At 40.3% G+C, this 26,257-nt stretch overlaps 1 protein-coding gene and 2 pseudogenes across 7 annotated transcripts in view; all 3 read left to right on the top strand.

Moving 5' to 3' along the window:
* Positions 1-229: 229 nt before the first annotated feature.
* NMU (neuromedin U) overlaps positions 230-26,257 on the top strand; it is a 183,202-nt gene continuing 157,174 nt past the window's right edge. For 3 of the 7 annotated variants that reach the window (XM_088836059.1, XM_088836054.1, XM_088836057.1), the window contains exons 1-2: positions 230-392; positions 4,092-4,203. The gene's annotated coding sequence lies outside the window, so the exon portion shown is untranslated. The remainder of the gene's footprint in view (positions 393-4,091; positions 4,204-26,257) is intronic. The other 4 variants (XM_088836061.1, XM_088836058.1, XM_088836060.1 and 1 more) reach the window with 2 other exon arrangements.
* LOC129561828 (destrin-like) lies at positions 714-10,159 on the top strand (annotated as a pseudogene).
* Positions 24,812-25,155, top strand: LOC129561829 (large ribosomal subunit protein eL43 pseudogene; annotated as a pseudogene).

Here is a 26,257-nt window from a genome sequence, read left to right as displayed (position 1 = left end):
GGGATGGATCCCTGGGTCAGGAAGATCCCCTGGAGGAGGACATGGCAGCCCACTCCAGTATTCTTGCCTGGAGAATCCCCATGGACAGAGGAGCCTGGCGGGCTACAGTGCACCGGGTCGCCGAGTGTTGGAAGCGACCTGGCGACTGAGAAACAAGAGAAGGAAACCCGGCCGAGAGGCGGGGCCGAAGGCGAGCCCGCCCCCGCCGCCTGTTCAGGGGGAGCTGAGCGCGCCGGTCGCGGGGAAGGTGAGTCTGAAGGCTCCGGTGACCAAGGCCGGGTTCCGAGCCCCTCGGATTCGTCCCGGCCGCGCCCGGCGGGGGCCAGGGGAAGGCTCCCGCGGGCGGCCAACATCCTGGAGCACGTCTACGGACTGACCCGGTGCGTGAAAAGGTAACAGCCGCCCAGGTGCCTGCAGCGGCCAGGGCCGCCTCTCCCACGGCGTTTTCCCCTGGTTCCGAAACGGCGCCGGACCGGAGGCGCACCAGCCGTCTCAGCGAGGCCAGTCCCCTTCTCGAGTTCTCTGGCAGTTCCTGCTCTCTCCTGGGAACCCTGTCTAGTCCACGCTGACCCATCCCAGTTTCTTCAGTCAGATACGAAAAAGATGTCAGTTTGGTTTCCAAAATTAGGAGAAGCAAAGCAAGAGTCTAATATTTCTGTTTGCCCCTGGAGAACGCAAGAATTGGTCCCTGGGATTTAAATGATGCTCCAAGTATGGTGTGTGGTGTGGGAACTCCCTGCTGCTTAAGGAAGACAGGTTTCATAGTTGGGGCCACACAGTGTAGGTGAGGGGGGGGGGTTGTGTTTAGTTTGGTTTTTCTGACACTAGGTGAAAACCATCTATTGAGGACCTCCCAGAGAAATAAAAATCAGCTGATGTTGAGGTTGCACCTTTCCCCCTCTTTGAGGAGAAAGAGGAAAGTTATTCTTACTTGATTCTGAACTTGGAGAAAATGTCAGATGCTTGGGCAAAAATCTCACTCCTGGGTGTGCAGCTGTGTAGGGCATTGGCTTGCACCTGGGCAATGAGAGGCCTGGTGTGGCCACCTCTGAAAAGACAACAGCAGCAATAACATTGTGATATTTATTGAGTATATGCTATGTGCGATTCTAAGTGAATTGCATATACTATTTAATACCGAGTGCTCTTTTGAGAGCTTTAATGTATTATTATTTAGTTTTGATGAGTATATGAATTAGCTGCTGCTGTTATAGTCCCATTTAACAGATGAGAAAACGAAAACAAGAGTTTTTCAAGTGGGTAAATGCCCCCATTCTCCAGCTGCTATGACTATAGGCTCCTAACAGCTCACAGTTGCACCTCCTTTCAAGAATTGCCCTCACTGATGGAGGCTGCCTTGCCGGGAAAAGCCCCAGCGGTTACATCCCAAGGCTTTTGGTGATGCTCTGTAGCTAAGGATTGCTAGGAGGGCACGTGCCTGCTCCAAGGGGAACCGCTTTGCAGTGCATTCATGGTCTACAGCTGCCTAAGGGATCAGGCTGGGGTGGGCTACAGCTGGGCCCACATCTTTGCTTCTTGCCTTTGGCTGTCCTGGTCGCCCCATTTCCTTATAGTTTCCACCTGAGAACCTCCCATCATTGCACACGAGTCTTTGTCTCAGGGTGTGCTTCTGTGAATCTCAACCTGAGACAACTGCTCTGCTCTGCAGCAGGCATACCTTGGGTTCGGTTGCAGACCACAGCAATAAATCAAATATCACAATAAACTGATTCACATGAATTTTTTGTTGTTTTCCTGTTCATAAGAAGTTATATTTACACTATACTGTAGTCTGTTAAGTGTGCAGAAGCAGTATGTCCAAAATAATGTACATACCTTAATTAAAAAGTACTTTAACGCTAAAAATTGCTATCCATCATCTGAGCCTTCAGCAAGTAGTAATCTTTTTGCTGATAGACTTACTCAATGCAAGGTTGCTACAGCCTTCAATTTGTTTGGGAAAAAAAGCAAACCAGTATCTGTGATGTACAATAAAATGAAGTATGCCTGTACTCGGTTGTGAAGTTTTCAGAGTTTTATTCTTAATTTCCTAGCAGGAATTCTATAGAAATAGAATCCATCAGTTTTAAGCATATATGTATCAGATGACGTTCTCTTCTGGTTAATATGTAAAGAGATATATAAAGGAAGTTATGCTGCTAAAATGTTATTTTATTTACATAAAGGAAATAACAGTATGGCTTCTTTTAGATGCTGTTTGGTCAGAAAAACACTATTTCTACCAGGGATGGAGGTGGCCAGAGTAGGTGATAGATGAGTATTCATTGATTTCTTGATCGATGAACCTGATTATGAGAAGGAGATATGTTAATACTGTTTTTAACAGCTTTATGGGGGTATAATTTGACATGGTGAAAGTGTATATTTTGATAAGTTGTTTTATGCATATGCCCACAAACCGTCACCACAATCAAAATAATGAAAAGGTACATCACTTTTCAAAGTTTCTTCAGCCTCTTTCTGGTTCCAGGCAACCAATGCTTTTGTTTTAGTGACATAAAGTTGAAAAAAACCTCAGAGGTCATGAGCTTCAGTAGTTGGGCATGCCTGAGCACAGGCATGCAGGGATTTCCACTGGGTAAGAGCATGAGGTAAATTGACGTAACTAGGGCCAGCCAGCCTGCTATCTGCATGTAATAAAGAAGATGGATACAAAGCTGGACACTGATGACAACTTTGGCATCAAGGCAAAGATTCCATGTGTGTGGCAAATTTTGATGAGTTTCAGGTAAACTTTGGGATAGCCAGGGGTGTTGTTACAATTAAAGGAGGCCCTGTGAGGGAGTGATGCCATCCTTGAAATGCACAGCCTAAATAAAAATATACAAATAAACCTCCACCCAAACTCAGAACTCCCAGTCAGGTACTGGAAAAGGAAATCTCCTGGGGGGTGGGGCAACTGATTTCTGCTCTTCAAGTTCATGCCCTCTTGGTTCTCTTACTGGCTGCTGCTGGATACAGGAGACATACTTTCCCCTTTTAACCCTTTGGCTCAAGTTTGCTACCTTGTGGTCCAGCTCAGACATGTTTAGAATGTTCTGAGGCACTGCTGAAAGCTCTGGCAAAAGAAGCAGATATAACACAGTGAGAGCAGATGTTCTAGATAATCCGGCATTTAAAACCTAGTTTTCTATCTTTGCTTTATGAGCCTTTCTCCCATGCCTGGAAATCCCCTTTTTTGATTCCTCAAAGTTCAAGCCAAACGCAGTTCACTGCTAACTCTTTTCACCTCTCACTTCTTTGCTCCTTTATGGAAGATTCTTAGAGCACAGCAACTGATGGTTAGCTTCATAATCTAGCCCTTGATCTTAGCAATCTAGATCTCAATGGTCTAGATCATTGCTGTCCAATAGAAATATAATGCAAGTCACAGATGTGAGTCTCACATTTAATTTTAAATTTCCAGTGGCCTCATTTTAAAAAAAGGAGAGAGGGAAGCAAATAAGTGAAATTATTTTGTAGTAATATGTTTTCAACTCAGTGTCTCCAAAATCTCATTTTAATAGGTAATCTATATAAAAATTACAGTGGCATATTGTATTTACATTGTTCTGTACTAAATCTTTGAAATCCAGTGAGTATTTATAGCTCATCTCCATTTGTATGAACTGTATCTACATACAAGTCTAGCTATAGCATCATGGCCTGGATCCACAATTAGCTGAATGTTCTGTGAAAAAGAGGCATAGAATATGCGTTTTCTTTTGGACACACTGAGTTTGGGGTGTAAGCTTTTGGAAATGCAATTCTAGAATAGCAAGACAGCACCTTTCAACTTCATTTGTCAGAGCAACATGTACCACCTCCTTGTTAGTTCCCAATTCCATCCTGTCCTTTGAACCCACACCTTAGAATTTTCCCCTCATCTTAACTTACACTAATGTATGTTCTACTCCAGTCAGTTCATCTTTACATTATTCTCCATCAAGTAAGTACTTATTATATACCCTTTTCTATTTACTTATACCCATGGGTAGAAGAACCTGGCAGGCTACAGCCCATGAGGTCGCCAAGAGTCAGACACAACTTAGCAACTCAACAACAATAAACTTATTTTGTCTCTCCTTCAGGTACCTTGAAAAGAGTTGAGCAGAAGAATGGGCACTATTTTACTTGAACATAAAAAACCATTCAGCCAGTGAACTGTTATTCAGCATGAGCAATTATTCTAAACATAACTTGGTTAGTATTTCTTAACTTCATGCTAATTAATAGCTATCTAGTTTTAAGAACCGGCTGCCCTGGTGGCTTATTGGTAAAGAATCCATCTGCCAGTGTAGGAGATGTGGGTTCAATCCCTGGTTCAGGAAGACTCCCTGAAGAAGGAAATGGCAACCCACTCCAGTATTCTTGCCTGGGAAATCCCATGGACAGAGGGGCCTGGCATGTTACAGTCCAGGGTCGCAAAGAGTCGGACATGACTTAGTGACTAAACAACAAGTTTTAAGAATAGCAAAACCTGTAATATCTCAAAAATTTTTTTTCTAATTGTAAAAGTGATGAATGATAATGACATCATTCTGGTTAAAAATTTTTTTTAAAGGGTGATAACGAGCAGTATCTCAAAGATAAAAAAGAAACGGACACTTTTATCTGTTGATGGTAGTAATATAAATTTCTACAGGGATTTTGGAGGACAGTTTGGCAATATGCTTTACAGTTCAAAATGTGCATACCTTTGTCTCTGCCATTCCAATTTTCGAAATTTATGCCACAGGAATAATTGGATAAGTGCACAGATTTGTGTGTGCAGTAATATTGATCCTATTATTGTTTGTATTTTTTAAAAAAGGAAACAACTTCCTTTTCAACAACTATTTATTGGACATTATAGTAGGTGTGCATGCTCAATCACTTCAGTTGTCTGACTCTGCAACCCCATGGACTGTAGCCCACCATGCTCCTCTGTCCATGGGATTCTCCAGGCAAGCATACTGGAGTGGGTTGCCATTCCCTTCTCCAGGGGATCGTCTTAGAAGATAGCCTTCAGTCAGTAACACTATTTTGAAACTGAATTCTGTAGGTAAAAAGGAAACATCTACTCGTGTGTAGTTTCACAGTCTGGTGCATGTGATCACTGTTCAACTGAGTTGACAGGAGAGTAAGTTACACTCATGGGGTCCCTCATACTGATAACAGGAAATATCACTTCATCATACAAACCCTCTCAGTTTGCTTTAATGGTCCTGTTGTCTTAGTTATAATCAAATTTGTCTATCAATATAACATGACCCGTGAATCCCACACTTAGTGCTTCAGTAGTTTTAAGTAAATCTGTTTCTTTATTTCAATAAAATGTCTGTGCAGAGTTAGAAGTCAGTATTACATAAATGTAACACTCTGTTACCCAGGCTATAAATCCTTTCCAAATTTTTAGAAGAAATTATGTCCATGGTGACAGATCAATGTAAATACACTTTGTTTTACAGAGTAAAGATTTGGAAAAGCTGAAAACATTGTTCATTCAATCTAAGCAGAGAAGCCCAGAAAATCTCAGAGAGGTAAACAGATAAAAAAAGATTTTTTTCTGATATATGATTATGCCAGTGTTTTTAATGACACTTTTCTTCTATCATTTTAAGCAAACATAAGTTAACACTGTAAAAGAACTAGGCCAAATTATTTTTCTTATTTTTCTACTTTCCTAATCCTTGCGTTAATTTTGGAGTTTTAGAAAACAAAATGGGATTAAATAAAGTTGGCTGTAATATTCATATTTTCTTTTGGTCTAGTGAAACAATCTTTAATTTATTTCATGTATTAATTAAAGAAATATTAATCATTGAGTAACTATTATGTGTTATATTTGAGGTATGTGTTTGAGACACTTGATTTTGAATATAAATAAATTTATTTAATATTAAAATGCTTTCTGTAATGTTAATTTACTAATATTTGAGCAAACTTCAAAGCAATCCATTATATAGACATGAATTTCCATAAGAATTTAGGTGGACCTTCTCTACTTCTGTTAAGAGTTTAATATACTTTTTTGTAGTATAGGTAAATTGGATTTACATTTTAGGCTTCCCTGGTGGCTTAGAGGGTAAAGCGTCTGCCTGCAATGTGGGAGACCCGGGTTCAATCCCTAAGTCGGGAAGATCCCCTGGAGAAGGAAATGGCAACCCACTCCAGTACTCTTGCCTGGAAAATCCCATGGATGGAGGAGCCTGGAAGGCTGCAGTCCATGGAGTCTCAAAGAGTCGGACACGACTGAGCGACTTCACTTCACTTTGTTGTTTTTAAGCCTCTAAAGAACATTTTATAAACCTGCTATAAAGTAAAAAGAAGTATTGATTTTTAGGCATTTTAAGATATAAAGCAGTTCAGAGTATCCTAAAAAATAAAGTGCTGTATTACAAATACTCATTATGTTTGGCATCAGACATTTCTGACAGTGTTTTCTGTGCTTATGCCATTGCCTTGAATCCACCTATACCATTTTAGTCTGGGAGGATTCAACACTACTATGTATCATAGCCATGTAAGTTCCTATAACTCCAAGCTGAAATTCTTGTCTGCTTACAGACAGTCCTTAACAGTGAATTTACAACTGGGAAGAAGTAGTATAAATAAACATGATTTAAGTTAAGTTTATCTTTCTCATAGAATCTAAATTTATTTATTTATTTTAGAATCTAAATTTAAATACAGAATTGTGTTCCTGAAGGTGTAAAAGTAGATATTTACTCACTCTTCATGACTCGTGAGATTTTAGTTTGGAAAACTTGGACATTCAAACTGTGTGGGTGAAAAGTAATAACTGGATATTGATGACATGTTTTTATTTTGGGTTTCAGTGACCTGAGATTTAGACCCATTTATTTGAATTACATTATTGCTGAGTATACCCCGTGTTTTGCTGAAGCTAAATTTTTTTTTAACTTTTTATGTTGATAATTTTAGGCTTACAGAAGAGTTGCAGAGATGGTACAGACGGTTCCAATAATACTGTCTATGCAGTCTCCCCATATGCTAACATCTCATACAGCCACGAGACAGTGACCAAAACTAAGAATTAAGATTAGTCTAATAAGTAACTGTAAACTGAACTACAGACTCTTTAGATTTCCCCATTATTTCCACTGTCCTTTTTCTGTTCCTGGATTCAATCAGGAGACAGTGGTGCTTTTAGTTTTCATGTCTCTTCCTTGTTGTTCAGTTGCTAAGTCATGTCCCACTCTTAGCAACCCCATGGACTACAGCATGCCAGGGTTCCCTGTCCTTCACCATCTCCCAGAGTTTGCTCAGAGTTATGTTCATTGAGTCGGTGATGCCATCCAAACATCTTATCCTCTGTCACCCGCTTCTCCATTTGCCTTCAATCTTTCCCATTATCAGGGTATTTTCCAGTGAGTCAGCTCTTTGCCTCAGGTGGCCGAAGTATTAGAGCTTCAGCTTCAGTATCTGTCCTTTCGATGAATATGCAGGATTGATTTCCTTTAGAATTGACTGGTTTGAACTCCTAGCTATCCAAAGGACTCTCAAGAGTATTCTTCAGCACTGTAATTCAAAAGCATCAGTTCTTCAGCACTCAGCCTTCTTTATAGTCCAACTCTCATATCTGTACATGACTACTGGAAAAACCATAGCTTTGACCATACAGACCTTTGTTGGCAAAGTGATGTCTCTGCTTTTTAATATGCAGTCTAGATTTGTCATAGCTTTCCTTCCAAGGAGTAAGCATCTTTTAATATTATGGCTGAAGTCACTGCAGTGATTTTGGAGCCCAAGAAAATAATATCTGTCATTGTTTCTATTTTATTCCCACCTATTTGCCATGAAGTGATGGGACTGGATACCATGATCTTAGTTTTTTGAATGTTGAGTTTTAAGCCAGCTTTTTCATTCTGCTCTTTCACCTTCATCATGAGACTCTTCAGTTCCTCTTCGCTTTCTGCCATTAGGGTGGTGTCATCTGCATATCTGAGGTTATTGATATTTCTCTCGGCAATCTTGATTCCATCTTATGAGTCATATAGCCTGGTATTTTGCTATGATGTACTCTGCATGTGTTAAATAAACAGGATGACAATATACAGTTTTGACGTACTCCTTTCCCAATTAAAAAGGTAACCGGTAGAATGAGAGAAAATTTTTGCAAACCATTTATGTGATAAGAGCTTATTATCCAAAATGTGTAAGAAGCTGTTGCAATTCATAGCAAAAAAGCAAATAACCATATTTAAAAATGGACAAAAGAACTAAATAGATATTTTTCCAAAGAAGATGTACAAGTGGCCAACAGCTATATGAAAAGATGCTTAAGGTCACTGATTGTCAGGGAAATGCAAACTAAACCATAGGATGTGGTTAGGATGGCTGTTAGCAAAACATCAAAAGACAGCAAGTATTGGCAAAGATATGGGAAAATTGGAATCCTTGTAAATAATTGTTGTTGAGAATGAAAAATGGTGTAATCACTATAGAAAACAGTATGGTGATTTCTCAAAAAATTAAAAATAGAACTACCGTATGATCCAACAGTCCCACTTCTGGTATTTTTCCAGAAGAATTGAAATCAGAATCTTGAAAAGATACTAGCAACTCTATGTTCACTGCCGCATTACTTATTTACAATAGCAGTTGGACTGTGAAGAAAGCTGATCGCCGAAGAATTGATGCTTTTGAACTGTGGTGTTGGAGAAGACTCTTGAGAGTCCCTTGGACTGCAAGGAGATCCAACCAGTCCATTCTAAGGGAGATCAATCCTGGGTGTTCACTGGAAGGACTGATGCCAAAGCTGAAACTGCAATACTTTGGCCACCTCATGCGACGAGTTGACTCACTGGAAAAGACTCTGATGCTGGGAAAGGTTGGGGGCGGGAGGAGAAGGGGATGACGGAGAATGAGATGGCTGGATGGCATCACCGACTCTGTGGACATGAGTTTGAGTGAACTCCAGGAGTTGGTGATGGACAGGGAGGCCTGGCGTGCTGTGATTCATGGGGTCGCGGAGAGTCGGACACGACTGAGCTACTGAACTGAACTGAAGATGTGGAAATATCTAAATGTCCATCAACATATGAATGGATAAAGAAGTAGTACAATGGAATGTTACTTAGCCTTCAAAAGGAATGACAGTTCTTATACACATAGGAGTATGGACGAACCTTGAGGACATTATGCTTAGTGAAATAAACCATTCACAGAACAACAAATACCACATGATTACACTAATATGAGGTATCTAACATAGTAAAACTCATAGGAGCAGAGAGTAGAGGGAATTCCCTGGCTGTCCAGTGGTTAAGACTCAGAGCTTCCAATGCAAGGGTTTGATTCCTGGTCGGGGAACCAAGATCCCTCATGCCGCATTGCACTGGCCAAAAAAAAAAAAAACACCAAAACAAGCAAACAAAAACCAGAGAGAAGGCCCAAGATGCCCTCCCGCCCTCCGGGAGGCTCACCCAACTGCTGTGAGGAGGACGCTCCCTAGACTCTGTGCCAGCCGGTTCCCTCTCCACACTTTGCAACTGCTGCTGCAAACATAGCCTCAGGAGTGCAAGTTGCTGATGAAGTATGTCGCATTTTTTATGACAGGAAAGTTCGGAAGTGCTTGCCACCAGAAGAAATCAAGAAAGGCTGTCATCTTCTGTCTCAGTGCAGACAAAAAGTGCATCGTTGTGGAGGAAGGCAAGGAGATTTTGGTGGGAGATGTTGGTTTCACCATAACCGATACTTTCAAACATTTTGTGGGGATGTTTCCTGAAAAAAATTGTTGCTATGCTCTGTATGATGCAAGCTTTGAAACAAAAGGAATCCAGAAAAGAGGAGTTGATGTTTTTCCTGTGGGCACCAGAACTATCTCCTCTGAAGAGTAAAATGATCTATGCGAGCTCCCAGGATGCCATCAAAAAGAAGTTCCAAGGCATAAAACGAATGTCAAGCAAATAGGCCAGAAGACCTCAATCGGGCTTGTATTGCTATAAAACTAGGTGGATCCCTAATTGTAGCTTTTGAAGGATGTCCTGTGTAGACTATCATCTGGTGCCACAAATCAAGAGTTTCCATGTTTAATGTTATCCTCTTGCTATATATTAGTAAAGCAGAATATAGGGACTCGCTGAAGGGGAGCTGTCTTGTCATTTGTGGGGGTAAACTATTCTATGAACATGTGCAAATGGCCCTAAATAAATGTAAACTCTAAAATTTTATCGGTGTGAAATTAAATTCTTACTGGCCAAATGCATGTTTGGATGCATTGGTTTGTTACAGAGATTTTTGTTAAAGCTCATGATTTTTAATAGTGCAGTTCACAAACCAATAGAAGGCCACAAGAAGAGAATCATTGCATCTTTGTTAACCTCAACAGTTACTTTGTTTATTTTTTGCTTAGAGAATTGATCATAATCTGGTTGTAATTTTGGCCCAAATTTATTTATTTCATTGAGCTAAACTGCATAATGGAAAATAATTCTCCTCACAACATATTACAGCATAAAATGCTAACCTGGTAATTCACCGGACGTGTGCTGGAGACCGCCTTGAGATGGTGGAGGCTTAAAACCAGCACTGATCTTGCAGAGCTGCTCCCGGACCTGGGGCCGCTCACTCCCAGGTCTGGTCAGGAGGCTGTTCTGATAGTGACCTTGCGCCCTAGAAATCAGGAGAATGTGCACCGACTTGTAACAGTGAATCATAAAGCAGATCCGGGCTCCAGTGTAACCCACTTTGTTAATGGAAACAGTGAGGGTGGTATATTGACAGACTGCAACTCCATGCTGTCTAATTAACTGTATCTCCTTCAGAACTTTGTTGCTTCTGGTACTATAAAGTATGGAAGAACAATAGGTTTACTCTAGGGCCTGGGAGAACTTATTACTCTGCTAGAGTAGCTTGCAACTGTAATTCTGGGAGCAGGTATGATTGACAACTCTCACGCTGAGGACACCTGGAAGTAACTGTTCTTCACACCATAGGCATCACACTGAACAACCTAGAAATGCAGAAAAACAGTGGGATTTGGAAGGAGCAGTACTGACTTTATGTAATAAAGGAAGCATTTTTAACCTCAAAAACCTAAAAAACCCAGAGCGAGTAGAACAGTGCTTTCCAGGAACTGCGGTGAGGGGATAATGAAGAGTTTTTACTTAGTAGTTACAGAGTTTGGGATGACAGAAAAGATTTGGAGACAGTGGTGATGGTTGCCACCAACTGCACACTTAAAAATGGTTAAAATGACATGAGAAGTTTAGAAGATGTAGTCATGATATGTAGAAGTTGATACTTAGGTTTTAAACACCCTATAATTTCAAAATTTTTAATCAAGTCGACTTTGCAGAAAACTTACATAGCAGGTCAGAAAATGAGGTCTTTTAGTTTGTGAAGTGATTTTATAAATAGTAGTACATCGTAAACAGCAAATTTCAAACAAATATTAACACAAAACTATACTCATCTAGGAATGGAATTTTAATTATTTAGTAATGGAAAGGGAAATTCAAGGATCATCCTTATGAATATTCTTCAACAGGTGAATGAAGAAACAAACCGATATACCCGTACGATGAAATACAGCTGAATAATAAAAAGGGGCAAACTGTTGATTCATACAAGATAAGTGTGCGTTTGTAGTCAATTGCTCCGTTGTGTCTGACTCTTTGGGACTCCATGGACTGTAGCCTGTCAGGCTCCTCTTGTCCATGGGATTTCCCAGGCAAGAATACTAGAGTGGGGTGCCGTTTCCTCTTCCAGGGATTGAACCAACATCTCCTGAGTCTCCCACATTGGCAGGCAGATTCTTTACCACTAGTGCCACCTGGGAAGCCTACGAGACAGGGATGATCTTAAGTGAATTTTGCTAAGCCAGGCACAAAAAGTACTGCGCTGTGTGATTCTGTTTATATCTCATGGACAGCAAAATGATAAAGAAAACAATTAGTGTTTGCCAGGAATTAGGAGTCAAGGAAGGGGTTACCTACGAGTGGGAGTGCTTGGTTGTATGATAATTCTGTGGCTTTTTTGAGTAATTGCCATACTGTTTTCCATAGCAGCTGCACCATTTGCATTCCCACCAACATTTCCCAAGTGTTTATTGCTTCATATCCTCATCAATACTTATTATTTTTCTGCTACTACTATTATCCCGGTATGGCTGAGTTGGTAAAGAATCCACCTGCAATGCCGAAGACCCAGGTTTGATTCCTGGGTGGGGAAGATCCTCTGGAGAAGGAAATGGCAGCCCACTCCAGTACTCTTGCCTGGAAAATCCCATGGACAGAGGAGCCTGGCGGTTTACTGTCATGGGGTCGCACAGAGGCGGACTTGACTTAGCGACTAAATCACCCACCACAATTATTATTACTGCCGTGTTAGTAGGAGTGAACGGTGTCTCATTCTGTATTTGGTTTGCATTTCCCAAGATGTTAAGCATCTTTTCATGTACCTTTTATGACTGTATACTTTCTTTGGAGAAATGTCTGTTCAAGTCCACTACATTCTTTTAATTGGCCAATTTGTATTTTGTTACCAAATTGTGAGTTCTTTATGTATTCTGGATATTAAACCTCTGTCAAATATATGGCTTGCAAATATTTTCTTCCATTCTACAGGTTGTCTTTTCACTTTCTTTGATAATGTCCTTTGATGCAAAAAGTCTTAAGTTTCGATAGAGTCCAATTAATGTTTTTCTGTTGCTGCTTGTGTGTTATATCTAAGAATTTATTACAAAATCCAAGGTCATGAAGGTTTACCTCTATATTTTCTGGTTTAATATTTTTGAGTCTTACATTTACATCATTGATCTACTCTTTGAGTTAATTTTTATATATGGTATGAAGTAGGGGTTATGAACATGTCTTTGTTTTTAGACCTTTTAGAAATGCAAACATTTGAAAGATTTAGTAGCCACTTCATAGTTCTTTCTCAGTGATAGCAGGCAGATGCAATATTAATGCATATTAAAACCTAATACTTTGAAAAAGGAAAAAGAAAAGGCATGCTTGAACTTTTCCCCTCAAATGTCTTCCAGTAAAGGATTCCTGGACACCATCAGATTTTATTTTTCTGGTACTTGCTTTTTCTTAACTATTTTGTTGGGCAAGCTAGGTTCTGAAATATTCCTTACCAACTTCTCCACAAAGTTTGAGGCCCTAACATCATGGCACTTTGTGAGTACAGGGGAAGACCATCTCCATACTGTATCAATGTCCCCTTCCCTTCCATAGAAGTTTTGCTCTGTTGGCATCATAACAAATTCTCATGAATCTAGATATGGAAGATTTTAATGATCACTATCTACTGCCTAAAAAATGATTAGACTTCAGAGAACACATAAAGTCTATTATTGTTTTGGTTATCAGAAACACTGAAGGGATCTGAGCTAATTGCAGAGGATCATGATCTTTTTCTTCATCCCCTTTCTAGGCTATTTATTTATTTATTTTCTTTTTTCTTTTTTAAAGCTTCAACTATATCTAAAGAGGAATAGGTCATTTCACAGTTTGCCAAATGAAGTACAGCTCCAACTTTGCCAGACCGCAATCTATCAGGAGTAAGTGACACAAAATTATTCCATTTGGGTCTTGGCAATCCCCTAAGAAAGGCAGGGACAGATGTAACAAAACTTTCAAGACGAAAGACATATTACTAATTGAAGAGTGACTAAAAGAAATATGTAATAATTTGGGGTTTGTGCTCTGTCATGTAATGATGAATTTTCCAACCAACCTGAAGGAAATTAGAATTGAAAATAGGATGAAGATCAAAACTTATAAGCAAATACCAAAGCAATTTAAAAATGACTGGACTATTGTAACAGTCTCCTTATTTGTTGAGAAAGAGGAAAAACATGCAAAATGTATTAGGTAAGGTACCCTGAATTTTGTGATAAAGGTTGAAGTTGACATTTGCAATCTGGAGTTGCCCACAATCTTTTGAAACAAACTTTACATTTTAATATTTCCCCTTAATGTTAACCTTTCCATTTCAATGTAGAATATTAACCAAAACAAAAAAACAAAAACTTACCTTTTTCAGTCCCTCCTCACTTTCTTTTAGAATATCAATACATGATTTAGATTCTGACAAATATAGCTTTATGGCATTTGGTTTGCAATTAATGGGCTTCCCTGGTGGCTCAGATGGTAAAGAATCTACCTGCAATGTAGGAGACCTGGGTTCTATCCCTGAATTGGGAATATCCTCTGGAGAATACCATCTCCAGTATTCTTGCCTGGAGAATTCCACAGACAGAGGAGCCAGGTGGACTACAGTCCATGGGGTCACAAAGAGTCAACACAATTGAGTGACTAACACTTTCACTTTTTTTTTTTTTTGCAATTAATGTATGTGGGGGAAGGATTAGACATGGGACATCCATTTTGCTGATGCAGAAACTGGCAAAAAACATGTGATTCTTTGTTCAGGTGTGGTGGCTGGCCCCAGTTTCCTGACTGTGGTAGAGATAAAATGGTTCTGGGATCTGCCCAGCATTTTCACTAAAGTTATTCTTCTAAGTTTTGCCTACAGGCTATTTCACTAACCTTTCTGCAGATTCTATAATCCAGAGATCCCCAACCTCTGTGCCACAGACCAGTACCTCCTGTCAGATCAGTGTTGGTATTAGATTACAAAAAAGTGCACAATAGATGTAATGCATTTGAATCATCCCCAAACCAGCCCCGCCCCCACCACGGCATCTACTCCATCGAAAAACTGTCCTGCATGAAATCAGTCCCCAGTGTCAAAAAGGTTGGTGACGGCTGCTATAAGCTATCTAGTACCCATGGTAAATCCTTTCTTTCTTTAAACCAGAGTAGATTCTTTTGTCTGCAACCCAGAACCCTGCTTAATATAAGATACATGGTGTATGTGAGTCTTTCTTGAAAGTGTTTAAAATAGTGCATCATTAACATGAAGCCTCATTTAAAAAATCATGGATATTTAGAAATTTTAATGGTGAATTACTTTTAAAAAGTACCAGGTCATTTAGTGAAGATTTATGTTAATATGTATTCAAATTTCCCTTTCTTTTAAATGGAGAATAAAACCAAATGAATCAATGTATCTATAAATAATTAATAATATTCATAGGCTCTCTTAGAGTTCAATATACAGTATACATGTATAGCCATATGCATATTAATGAGAACATTTTTTTGTAGTTTTTGAATGTGAAAGTATTACTCCTAATAAAAGTACTCTGATTTATGTTTCTCCACTGGGAGTAGTTGTAGCTATATTCTAAACAAGAAAAAATTATTGAGAAAGATGACAATTGGAATCAAACAGTAATTCACAAATGCGTCAAATGCCTCAGAAGTATAAAATTAAATGTTTAAGCATGGGAAACCTGTTTAATATTGGCATTCCTTCTCATCACTCATGCAGGCTATTCAAGAATCATTCTGGAGTTACAATATAATACCAAAACAGAGTACAGGTCTATGTGAATATTTTATGGTTTATTGTATGTGTGGCAGGCTTAAATTTTAATGCTGTGAAAGAAATGGGTAGCTCTGGAATCCTTGTGTCAACAAGATAGGAAACTGGTGATCCAATTAGTATAATGGGTGTCTGGCAGCCAAATGATGTACTTCAAAACCTGGCTGGGAATGACTGGCTCTCATCCACACTTTTACAATATAAAGGGAAGAAAACAGAATGTGGAATCCTCCTCCTGTTTCTGTGAGGCCTTAGCTCTGATTGAGTCTTGAATTCCAGACCTTTTCCATTAAAATGCTTGTCCTAAATTTATAAGTTCTCAGGTCTACCCACCTTCTCCTTCCTTTTCCATCACATCCTTACTGTTGGCCTTATTCTCATAATTTCTTGGTGGTCCTATGGACTGTTCTCCTACTGTTAGTTCATGGAAACTAATCATTATCTTGAGGATATTTCTGTGATGTGGCAGTTACTTCAGGAATTTTTGATATTTTTTTGAAGTCTAAAGAGCTTTCAGTTCAGTTCAGTTGCTCAGTCGTGTCCGACTCTTAGCGACCCCATGAACCACAGCACACCAGGCCTCCCTGTCCATCACCAACTCCCGGAGTTCACTCAAACTCATGTCCATCGAGTCGGTGATGCCATCCAGCCATCTCATTCTCTGTCTTCCCCGTCTCCTCCTACCCCCAATCGCTCCCAGCATCAGAGTCTTTTCCAGTGAGTCAACTTGTCGCATGAGGTGGCCAAAGTATTGAGCTTCAACTTCAGCATAAGTCCTTCCAATGAACACCCAGGATTGATCTCCTCTAGAATGGACTGGTTGGATCTCCTTGCAGTCCAAGGGACTCTCAAGAGTCTTCTCCAGCACCACAGTTCAAAAGCATCAATTCTTCGGCGATCAGCCTTCCTCACAGTCCAACTCTTAGTCATGGTTATTAAAAATTGCTGTTAACATAAACAATACAAAGTCAGAAGTCTTCACATTGTAATCTTATGATCCTCTTCTCAAAGGCAGTGAAAATAACATTGTAAAATTTCTCCTTGCCTTTTTTCCTTTTAGAACTAGAATCATAATTCTTTAAGTAGCCATCTAACTTTATTTTAAAATTCCATTCATTTGTATTATTATGTGCTGTATGTTGAGATACAGCCTGCTTGAGCCTCTTATGTTCCTATACATCTTGCTGTATACGTCCCAAGACTTTGCTGCTGCTGCTAAGTCGCTTCAGTTGTGTCTGACTCTGTGAGACCCCATAGACAGCAGCCCACCAGGCTCCCCTGTCCCTGGGACTCTCCAGGCAAGAATACTGGAGTGGGTTGCCATTTTCTTCTCCAATGCATGAAAGTGAAAAGTGAAAGTGAAGTCGCTCAGTCATGTCTGACTCCTAGCGACCCCATGGATTGCAGCCTACAAGGCTCCTCCATCCATGGGACCAGGCTCCCCTGTCCCTGGGACTCTCCAGGCAAGAATATTGGAATGGGTTGCCATTTTCTTCTCCAATGCATGAAAGTGAAAAGTGAAAGTGAAGTCACTCAGTCATGTCTGACTCCCAGCGACCCCATGGATTGCAGCCTACAAGGCTCCTCCATCCATGGGATTTTCCAGGCAAGAGTACTGGAGTGGGGAGCCATTGCCTTCTCCGCCCAAGACTTTTTTTTTTTAAACCTCGGCCATTTCTTGGAGTGTTTATGCAGTTGGTAATCCTGAGAAAGTAATGCATTTCAGTTCACAACACCTGGTCACCTTTCAGACAAACCAACTTGCTTGCTTCCTATTCTACAGCAGTGGATTTCCTATGCATAGAATCCTCCTCTGGGACTCACCATACTGTATGTGCAGGCTCCACTGGGCCCTCCACATTGCCTTGAGGGATCTGAGGACTGGTACAACAATACTGATACTCTTGTTTCTCCTGCTGCTGCAACTGGTAAAGTCCTTTGTCTTTGACTCAAGAGTCCCAGGTCAGCATCCATGGAACTGCGACAAGCTTACTTATCAACTTGTATGGTTTTTTGTTGGAAGTTATCTTGCTTCTGCGATGTCAAATTTATTGAAGTAGGGCCAAAATCCTAATAATTTATTTACAAAATATCTTCCTTTTGAATAATTTAAGTCATTGTTATATATTCCATATTTTCCCCCTAAAACATTATTATGAGGAATGTCGGTATATTCCTATTTTGTAAGTGACGAATTGGAGCTTAAGTGATTTTTTTCAAGATTTTTTAATGTGTCTAGCTCATCAAGTGCTAGAATTCAGGCCTTCTCACTGATAACATAGAGATGGTTGTGTCTTTGATATCTAATACCGCTGTCTTCTTTCCCATTCACATTCTCTGATAATTACACCTGCCTGATATGGAATAAAGAAATTATAACTGTTCTTCTAGGGAGAAAGAATTCTGGATAGTATAAGTGCTATCTGAAGATCAGAAACTATACAAATAGTTCATCAGTTCAGTTCAGTCGCTCAGTTGTGTCCGACTCTTTGTGACCCCATGAATCACAGCACGCCAGGTCTCCCTGTCCATCACCAACTCCCGGAGTTCACTCAAACTCATGTCCATCCAGTCGGTGATGCCATCCAGCCATCTTATTCTCTGTCGTCCCCTTCTCCTCCTGCCCCAAATCCCTCCCAGCATCAGAGTCTTTTCCAGTGAGTCAACTCTTTGCATGAGGTGGCCGAAGTATTGGACTTTCAGCTTTAGCATCAGTCCTTCCAATGAACACCCAGGATTGATCTCTTTAGAATGGATTGGTTGGATCTCCTTGCAGTCCAAGGGACTCTCAAGAGTCTTCTCCAGCACCACAGTTCAAAAGCATTAATTCTTCGGCGATCAGCTTTCTTCACAGTCCAACTCTCACATCCATACATGACCACGGGAAAAACCATAGCCTTGACTAGACGGACCTTGGTTGGCAAAGTAATGTCTTTGCTTTTTAATATGCTATCTAGGTTGGTCATAACTTTCCTTCCAAGGAGTAAGCATCTTTTAATTTCATGGCTGCAATAAGCATCCTCACTGATTTTGGAGCCCCCCAAAATAAAGTCTGACACTGTTTCCACTGTTTCCCCATCTATTTCCCATGAAGTGATGGGACCAGATGCCATGATTTTTGTTTTCTGAATGTTGAGCTTTAAGCCAACTTTTTCACTCTCCCTCTTTCACCTTCATCAATAGGCTCTTTAGTTCCTCTTCACTTTCTTCCATAAGGGTGGTGTCATCTGCATATCTGAGGTTATTGATATTTTTCCCGGCAATCTTGATTCCAGCTTGTGCTTCTTCCAGCCCAGTGTTCCTCATGATGTACTCTGCGTATAAGTTAAATAAGCAGGGTGACAATATGCAACCTTGACGTACTCCCTTTTCCTATTTGGAACCAGTCTGTTGTTCCATGTTCAGTTCTAACTGTTGCTTCCTGACCTGCATACAGGTTTCTCAAGAGGCAGGTCAGGTGGTCTGATATGCCCATCTCTTTCAGAATTTTCCACAGTTTATTGTGATCCACACAGTCAAAGGCCTTGGCATAGTCAATGAAGCAGAAATAGATGTTTTTCTGGAACTCTCTTGCTTTCTCCATGATCCAGCGGATGTTGGCAATTTGATCTCTGGTGCCTCTGCCTTTTCTAAAACCTGCTTGAACATCTGGAAGTTCACGGTTCACGTATTGCTGAAGCCTGGCTTGGAGAATTTTGAGCATGACTTTACTAGCGTGTGAGATGAGTGCAATTGTGCAGTAGTCTGAGCATTCTTTGGTATTGCCTTTTTTTGGGATTGAAATGAAGACTGACCTTTTCCAGTCCTGTGGCCACTGCTGAGTTTTCCAAATTTGCTGGCATATTGAGTGCAGCACTTTCACAGCATCATCTTTCAAGATTTGAAATAGCTCAACTGGAATTCCATCACCTCCACTAGCTTTGTTCATAGTGATTCTTTCCAAGGCCCACTTGACTTCACATTCCAAGATGTCTGGCTCCAGGTGAGTGATCATGCCATTGTGATTATCTTGGTCGTGAAGATCTTTTTTGTACAGTTCTTCTGTGTATTCTTGCCACCTCTTCTTAATATCTTCTGTTTCTGTTCGGTCCATACTATTTCTGTCCTTTATCGAGCCCATCTTTGCATGAAATGTTCCCTTGGTATCTCTGATTTTCTTGAAGAGATCTCTTGTTTTTCCTGTTCTGTTGTTTTCCTCTATTTCTTTGCATTGATCGCTGAGGAAGGCTTTCTTATCTCTCCTTGCTATTCTTTGGAACTCTGCATTCAAATGGGTATATCTTTCCTTTTCTCCTTTGCTTTTCACTTCTTTTCTTTTCACAGCTATTTGTAAGGCCTCCTCAGACAGCAATTTTGCTTTTCTGCATTACTTTTCCATGGGGATGGTCTTGGTCCCTGTCTCCTGTACAATGTCACGAACCTCCATCCAGAGTTCATCAGGCACTCTATCTATCAGATCTAGTCCCTTAAATCTATTTCTCACTTCCACTGTATAATCATAAGGGATTTGATTTAGGTCATATCTGAATGGTCTAGTGGGTTTCCCTGCTGCTGCTGCTAAGTTGCTTCAATCGTGTCCCACTCTGTGCGACCCCATGGACAGCAGCCCACCAGGCTCCGCCGTCCCTGCGGTTCTCCAGGCAAGAACACTGGAGTGGGTTGCCATTTCCTTCTCCAATACATGAAAGTGAAAAGTAAAAGTGAAGTCGGTCAGTCGTATCTGACTTCGCGATCCCATGGACTGCAGGCTACCAGGCTCCTCTGTCCATGGGATTTTCCAGGCAAGAGTACTGCAGTGGGGTGCCATTGCCTTCTCCGAGTGGCTTTCCCTACTTTCTTCAATTTAAGTCTGAATTTGGCAATAAGGAGTTCATGATCTGAGCCACAGTCAGCTCCTGGTCTTGTTTTTGCTAATCGTGTAGAGCTTCTCCATCTTGGCTGCAAAGAATATAATCAATCTGATTTCGGTGTTGACCATCTGGTGATGTCCATGGGTAGAGTCTTCTCTTGTGTTGTTGGAAGAGGGTGTTTGCTATGACCAGTGCATTCTCTTGGCAAAACTCTATTAGCCTTTGCCCTGCTTCATTCCGTACTCCAAGGCCAAATTTGCCTGTTACTCCAGGTGTTTCTTGACTTGCTACTTTTGCATTCCAGTACCCTATAATGAAAAGGACATCTTTTTTGGGTGTTAGTTCTAAAAAGTCTTGTAGGTCTTCGTAGAACCATTTGACTTTGGCTTCTTCAGTGTTACTGGTTGAGGCATAGGCTTGGATTACCGTAATATTGAATGGTTTGCCTTGGAAATGAACAGAGATGATTCGGTCGTATTTGAGATTGCATCCAAGTACTGCATTTGGACTCTTTTGTTGACCATGATGGCTACTCCATTTCTTCTAAGGGATTCCTGCCCACAGTAGTCGATATAAGGGTCATCTGAGTTAAATTCACCCATTCCAGTCCATTTTAGTTCACTGATAGTTCATAGAACTTCTTAATATTTCATAGAACATGTTCTGGTCTTCAGAAAAATTACTCATATCAGAAAAAAATAAATGACATTTATTCTTATCTTCAATTATGGTATTTCTCAAAGTGTGGTCCTCATCAGATAATCTAGACAGTCTTTTAAGAATAGATTCCTGGGCTCTACCCCAGACTTACCAAATCAGAATTTCAAGGGTATCAAGGAATCTTGAATTTTTTAATCAACTGCCCCTTGTCATTTCTATGTTTATTAGCACTTACCATGCATTACTACTAGGGTAGGTTCTAGAAACTAAGGGTGAACTGCTCTTTCTGGCTAAAAATTTACAAATAGGGGAAAGAAACAGATTTACAAAACTTCTCTTGAATACAGTACTTTAAAAAAGTCTTGATAGAAGGAATGCAAGTCAACATCAAATTTATGTCTCCCAGAAAGTCAAAAATCTGGCTTTATGTCATAAATTCAGCAGTATTGATTTAAAAAAACACCTGTATTTTGTGAAATAGCAGGGCTCATCTAACAAATTATTTTGTAGGGAGATCGTCTGTTCTGTGGTTGTTCGATACCCCCTTCTGCCTGTGTATAAATCCATTCAACATATATTCATTGAGTGTCGACTTTCTGACCCAAGCACCATTCTAGGCTTGGATACTATAGCTGTGGACAAGTTGACTAGGGTTCCTGCCTTCAAGGTCTTTATGAGAAGAGGATGATAATTTTATTAAGAAAATAAAAAGTAAAATTCTTTACAGAAGAAGATGACAGGATTTTATTAGCCAAAAATGCCTTCTAACTCACAGAAGAGATGTTTTTAATACTCTTTCTCCCCAGATTTGAAGCTGAAAGTATGATTCTGAGACAAGGATACGTACCCTTGGAATGCTACTTGGTTCATGCTGGACATTTAAAGGTCATGTCAAGTAATACAAGCATGAACAAAAATACCAACTCTAAAATTTTAAGTGAGTTTGAAGAAGGCCACTTCACAGGGGTAAATACTGTCTCAATTTATTAGTCTCTCATCATCATTTTTTAAAATTAAGATTAAAAAATTATATGTATCATTGCATTAAAGTAATTAACATAGTATACTATAATATTGTCCTTGAGTATTAAATATTTTAGTAATTGAAATGCTTAGTAAAAACAGTTTTCCTTAGCATTGTAGAGCCAATAGATAGCCTATTATATAGTTTGTCAATGTAGAGGATTGGAGAAGGAAATGGCAAACCACTCCAGTGTTCTTGCCTGGAGAATCCCAGGGACGGGGGAGCCTGGTGGGCTTCCGTCTAGGGGGTCACACAGAGTCGGACACAACTGAAGTGACTTAGCAGCAGCAACAGCAGCAGTAGCAGTATAGAGGACAGTCAAAATCATCAAATGACTTATGTGAGTGAGTGACTGGTTAAATGAACGAGTTACAAACCATGTAGCTCAGGAGTCAGGGTGGCATTAAAAAATAGAGAAATTTTGCTAAAACACTTATGGATTCACGGGGTTCTTTCTGATTCTTTAAAGAAATTTTATTCTTTCAAAAGATTTTATGCAAAAGGGATAAAATTTAGGCTAAGAAAACAGCTTGTATGTAATGATTAAACTTGCTTCATTTCTATATTTAGTCAAGGGCTGATTGGATTTAGAGATCCTTGAAACCAGAAGTCCCTAAGTGGAGAGGTCTTGGGTTCAGTTCAGTCCTCAGTCGTGTCCAACTCTTTGCAACCCTATGGACCACAGCCTCAATAAATTTCAAAGCCCCAAAATATTTACATTGAGAATGAATACTGTTCTGTTCTGTCCTGTCCTGTCGCTCAGTCGTGTCCGACTCTTTGCGACCCCGTGGACTGTAGCCTACCAGGCTTCTCCATCCATGGGATTCTCCAGGCAAGAATACTGGAGTGGGTTACCATTTCCTTCTCCAGGGGATCTTCCCGACCCAGGGATCGAACCCGGGTCTCCCGCATTGGAGGCAGACGCGTTAACCTCTGAGCCACCAGGGAAGCCCAAGAATGAATACTAAGGAAAATTAAGTGTCTCTAAAAAATGTTCGATCTTAATGCTCTGTGCTGTTAGGTCAGTAGATTTAATTAGATAACAAACCATCACAGAAGTATGGGAGGCAAAATTCCCCCTCTATCCTCTTGGAGTTGTTCAGCTAGGTCTGAAAATTAAACTGACATAAAACAGATTAACGAGAGAAAAGCATATACATTTCTATAAGGTTTACATAACACAGGAGCCCTTATAATGACATGAAGACCCAAAGAAGTGACAAAACCTGAATACTTTTATACCAGATTGAAGAAAGAGAGGCAGTTGTGGGAATGTAACTAAAATGTATGGGGAGGCTGAAGGAAGATTGAAAACGATAAGACAGGAATTATTTTAGCAAGGTCTGCTTGTACAGAATTCTCTTGGCTTTGACTCCCCATGGAAGAATGTTCCTTTCTCCCGATACAGAGAGGGCATCTTTCAGATAGGAGTGTTTTTTTTTTTTTAATTAATTAATTTTAGGCTGTGCAGTGTGTGGCTGCTCTGTAGTTGCAGCATGGAGGCTTCTCACTGCAGTGGCTTCTCTCGTTGCGGAGCACGTGCTCTAGAGAGCTCGGGCACAGTAGCTGTGATACACCAGCTTAGTTGCCCCACAGCATGTGGGATCTTCTGGGATCATGGATAAAACCCTTGTGCCCTGCATTGACAGGTGGATTCTTAACCACTAGACCACCAGGGAAGTCCCTACGTGGGAGTTTTTGATATTCTATATTCAGGAAGAAAAGGGGAGCTTAGAATGCCTTTCTTACATGTTGTTTTTAAAGTCTTTAGTTCTAAATAATTCTTATGTCAAAGTGGCGTATTTGGGGGTGGGATATTCTGTCACCTATCATAGACCATAAAGCTTTTACCGGGATTAAATTAGATAATGCACATAAAACTAATAGATCAGTGCCCAGCTGAACAGCACTCACTAAATGGTAGTTAACAACTACCATTTTGTTGTTACTAATTATAGTAAAAACAAATAATCATGTGCTAGTGACAGATACATGCTGTTCAAATTAACTTTTTTGAAGTGTGCTTATAATGCTGTGTTGTTGATGAAAGTGGTTGGTTGGTTCGTTGCTATGTTTATAATCTGGTCCTAGAATGCTTATTCACAGAAATGTGCTGTGATGCTGCTGCAGGAGTTGTGTGTGATTCTGTTTTTTGGCAGGTGAAGTGCATTTTGTTACACAAGCCTGTGTCAAGTGGAAAGCAGAGATTTTCATTATTTTTGGAAAGTGATTTACAAGTGTTTAACAGTTCTTACAGCAGGCTCAGGGGTGTATTCTCATTCCCATATTATTTTGAAATTATTTCTTGGATAAATCTCACGAGACGTCCTGTTAGTTTCAGGGTGTTGATGATCCAACAGCAGCTGCTCTAAATTTTTTTTTTTTTTTAATAGCACTTCAAGACAAATGGCTTTCTGAAGCTGTGTAGGCCATGTATTCCTGATCTGCCTATAAATCTTGATGTGCTAGGTACTGGCGCGATTGCCTAGTTGATCCCTTGGGAAATCTGAAGTGAAAGCATTGATTAGGTTCTTTTGGGCTGAGAGCCCTGTTCAGCTATTTAGTTGGCTGGAAGGTCTTCATTTTTTCATTAGAGAAACTAGTGGCAGGAGAGTCTTACCTCGAGCCATTTATTGCTCTTAGCATGGTCATAAGCACTGGTTACTGGCTGCTCACAGCATCTGTTGCTGAGTCATTCTGGAAGCAAAGGAAAGCACTTGAATCTGTATTTGTTTCGAATGTTTTAAATGGATATCTCTGTCAATACTTAGATCAAGTTCACGAGGTTTTCTGTGTGTTTGCTGGGATAAATCATTCTGTGATACACTCCTCGAATTCAGAGTAGACTATTCAATAATCTGATTTGAAAATGTTCTCTTGGGCTCAGATCTAGGTTGCGTTAACATGGCAAAACGCACCAAGAAGGTCGGAATCGTGGGCAAATACGGGACCCGTTATGGTGCCTCCCTCAGGAAAACGGTGAAGAAAATTGAAATCAGCCAGCACGCCAAGTATACGTGCTCCTTCTGTGGCAAAACCAAGATGAAGAGAAGAGCTGTGGGCATTTGGCACTGTGGTTCCTGCATGAAAATAGTAGCTGGTGGTGCCTGGACCTACAACACCACTTCTGCTGTCACAGTAAAGTCTGCCATCAGAAGACTGAAGGAATTGAAGGACCAGTAGAAGCACCACCATTTGATAATGTTGCTGCTGCTGCTGCTAGTCACTTCAGTCGTGTCCGACTCTGTGTGACCCCATAGACGGAAGCCCACCAGACTCTCCCGTCCCTGGGATTCTCCAGGCAAGAACACTGGAGTGGGTTGCCATTTCCTTCTCCAATGTGTGAAAGTGAAAAGTGAAAGTGAAGTCGCTCAGTCGTGTCCCACCCTTAGCGACCCCATGGACTGCAGCCTACCAGGCTCCTCCATCCATGGGATTTTCTAGGCAATAGTACTGGAGTGGCTTGCCATTGCCTTCTCCGTGATAATGTTGCTAGCCTATAATAAATGAGTTAATTTATGTAGCAAAAAAAAAAAAAAGAAAATGTCGTAGGAAATTTTGTGGATGTTTTAGTAATGATGAATATCAATTTAATAGACACATGCCATGTACTTTGTACTGAACCTGTGCTGTGGGAACTTGATGGGCTGCAAGAATTATGGCCATAGTAAGTGCCATGTACTCAAAGGTCCTATGAAAAAAAGAATCAGAAATACAATAATATGAAGGATGTGGTTTTCTTTTTAAATATTATATCTGATTTATTATTTATGGACTGTAAAAGGAAGGTAAGCTCCATTAACCCAGTGACCTTTATTTTTTCCCAAGCAGGATAATTGCATTCTAATGGAAACATAGGAACAGTAGGTATGGTAAATACAACTCCCTGTGCAAGTAGGACAGCTCACATTAGCCTCCGAAAGTGAGTTATGAGTTTCAGCATAAATTTATAAGCAACTCAAATTCTTTACCAAACAAAACAAAAATGCTGCCAGTGTGTCAGCATAGGGAAAATCTAATAATACTTCCGGTGTTAATCTGATATCTTCTTTAAGTGTATTCCTGGGAAATGGCAACCCACTCCAGTGTTCTTGCCTGGAGAATCCCAGGTACGGGGGAGCCTGGTGGGCTGCTGCCTATGGAGTTGCACAGAGTCGGACGTGACTGAAGTGACTTAACAGCAGCAGCATTCTCTTTAAAGTGATAGTCATCAGTTTGATTCAAGACTGAACTTACAGCCTTACAGTAAGTGTCACAGTGTCATATCTCAAGTTGTTGTGATGTGCCCTTACTTGGGAGTGCCATGAACATCTTA

This window comes from Moschus berezovskii, chromosome 5, assembly GCF_049115385.1.
Source record: "Moschus berezovskii isolate FMDL1 chromosome 5, NW_MosBer_1.0, whole genome shotgun sequence".
Taxonomy (NCBI): Eukaryota; Metazoa; Chordata; class Mammalia; order Artiodactyla; family Moschidae; genus Moschus; species Moschus berezovskii.
Note: the sequence above shows the minus strand (reverse complement) of the source record. Positions and strands in the feature narration are given on the sequence as shown.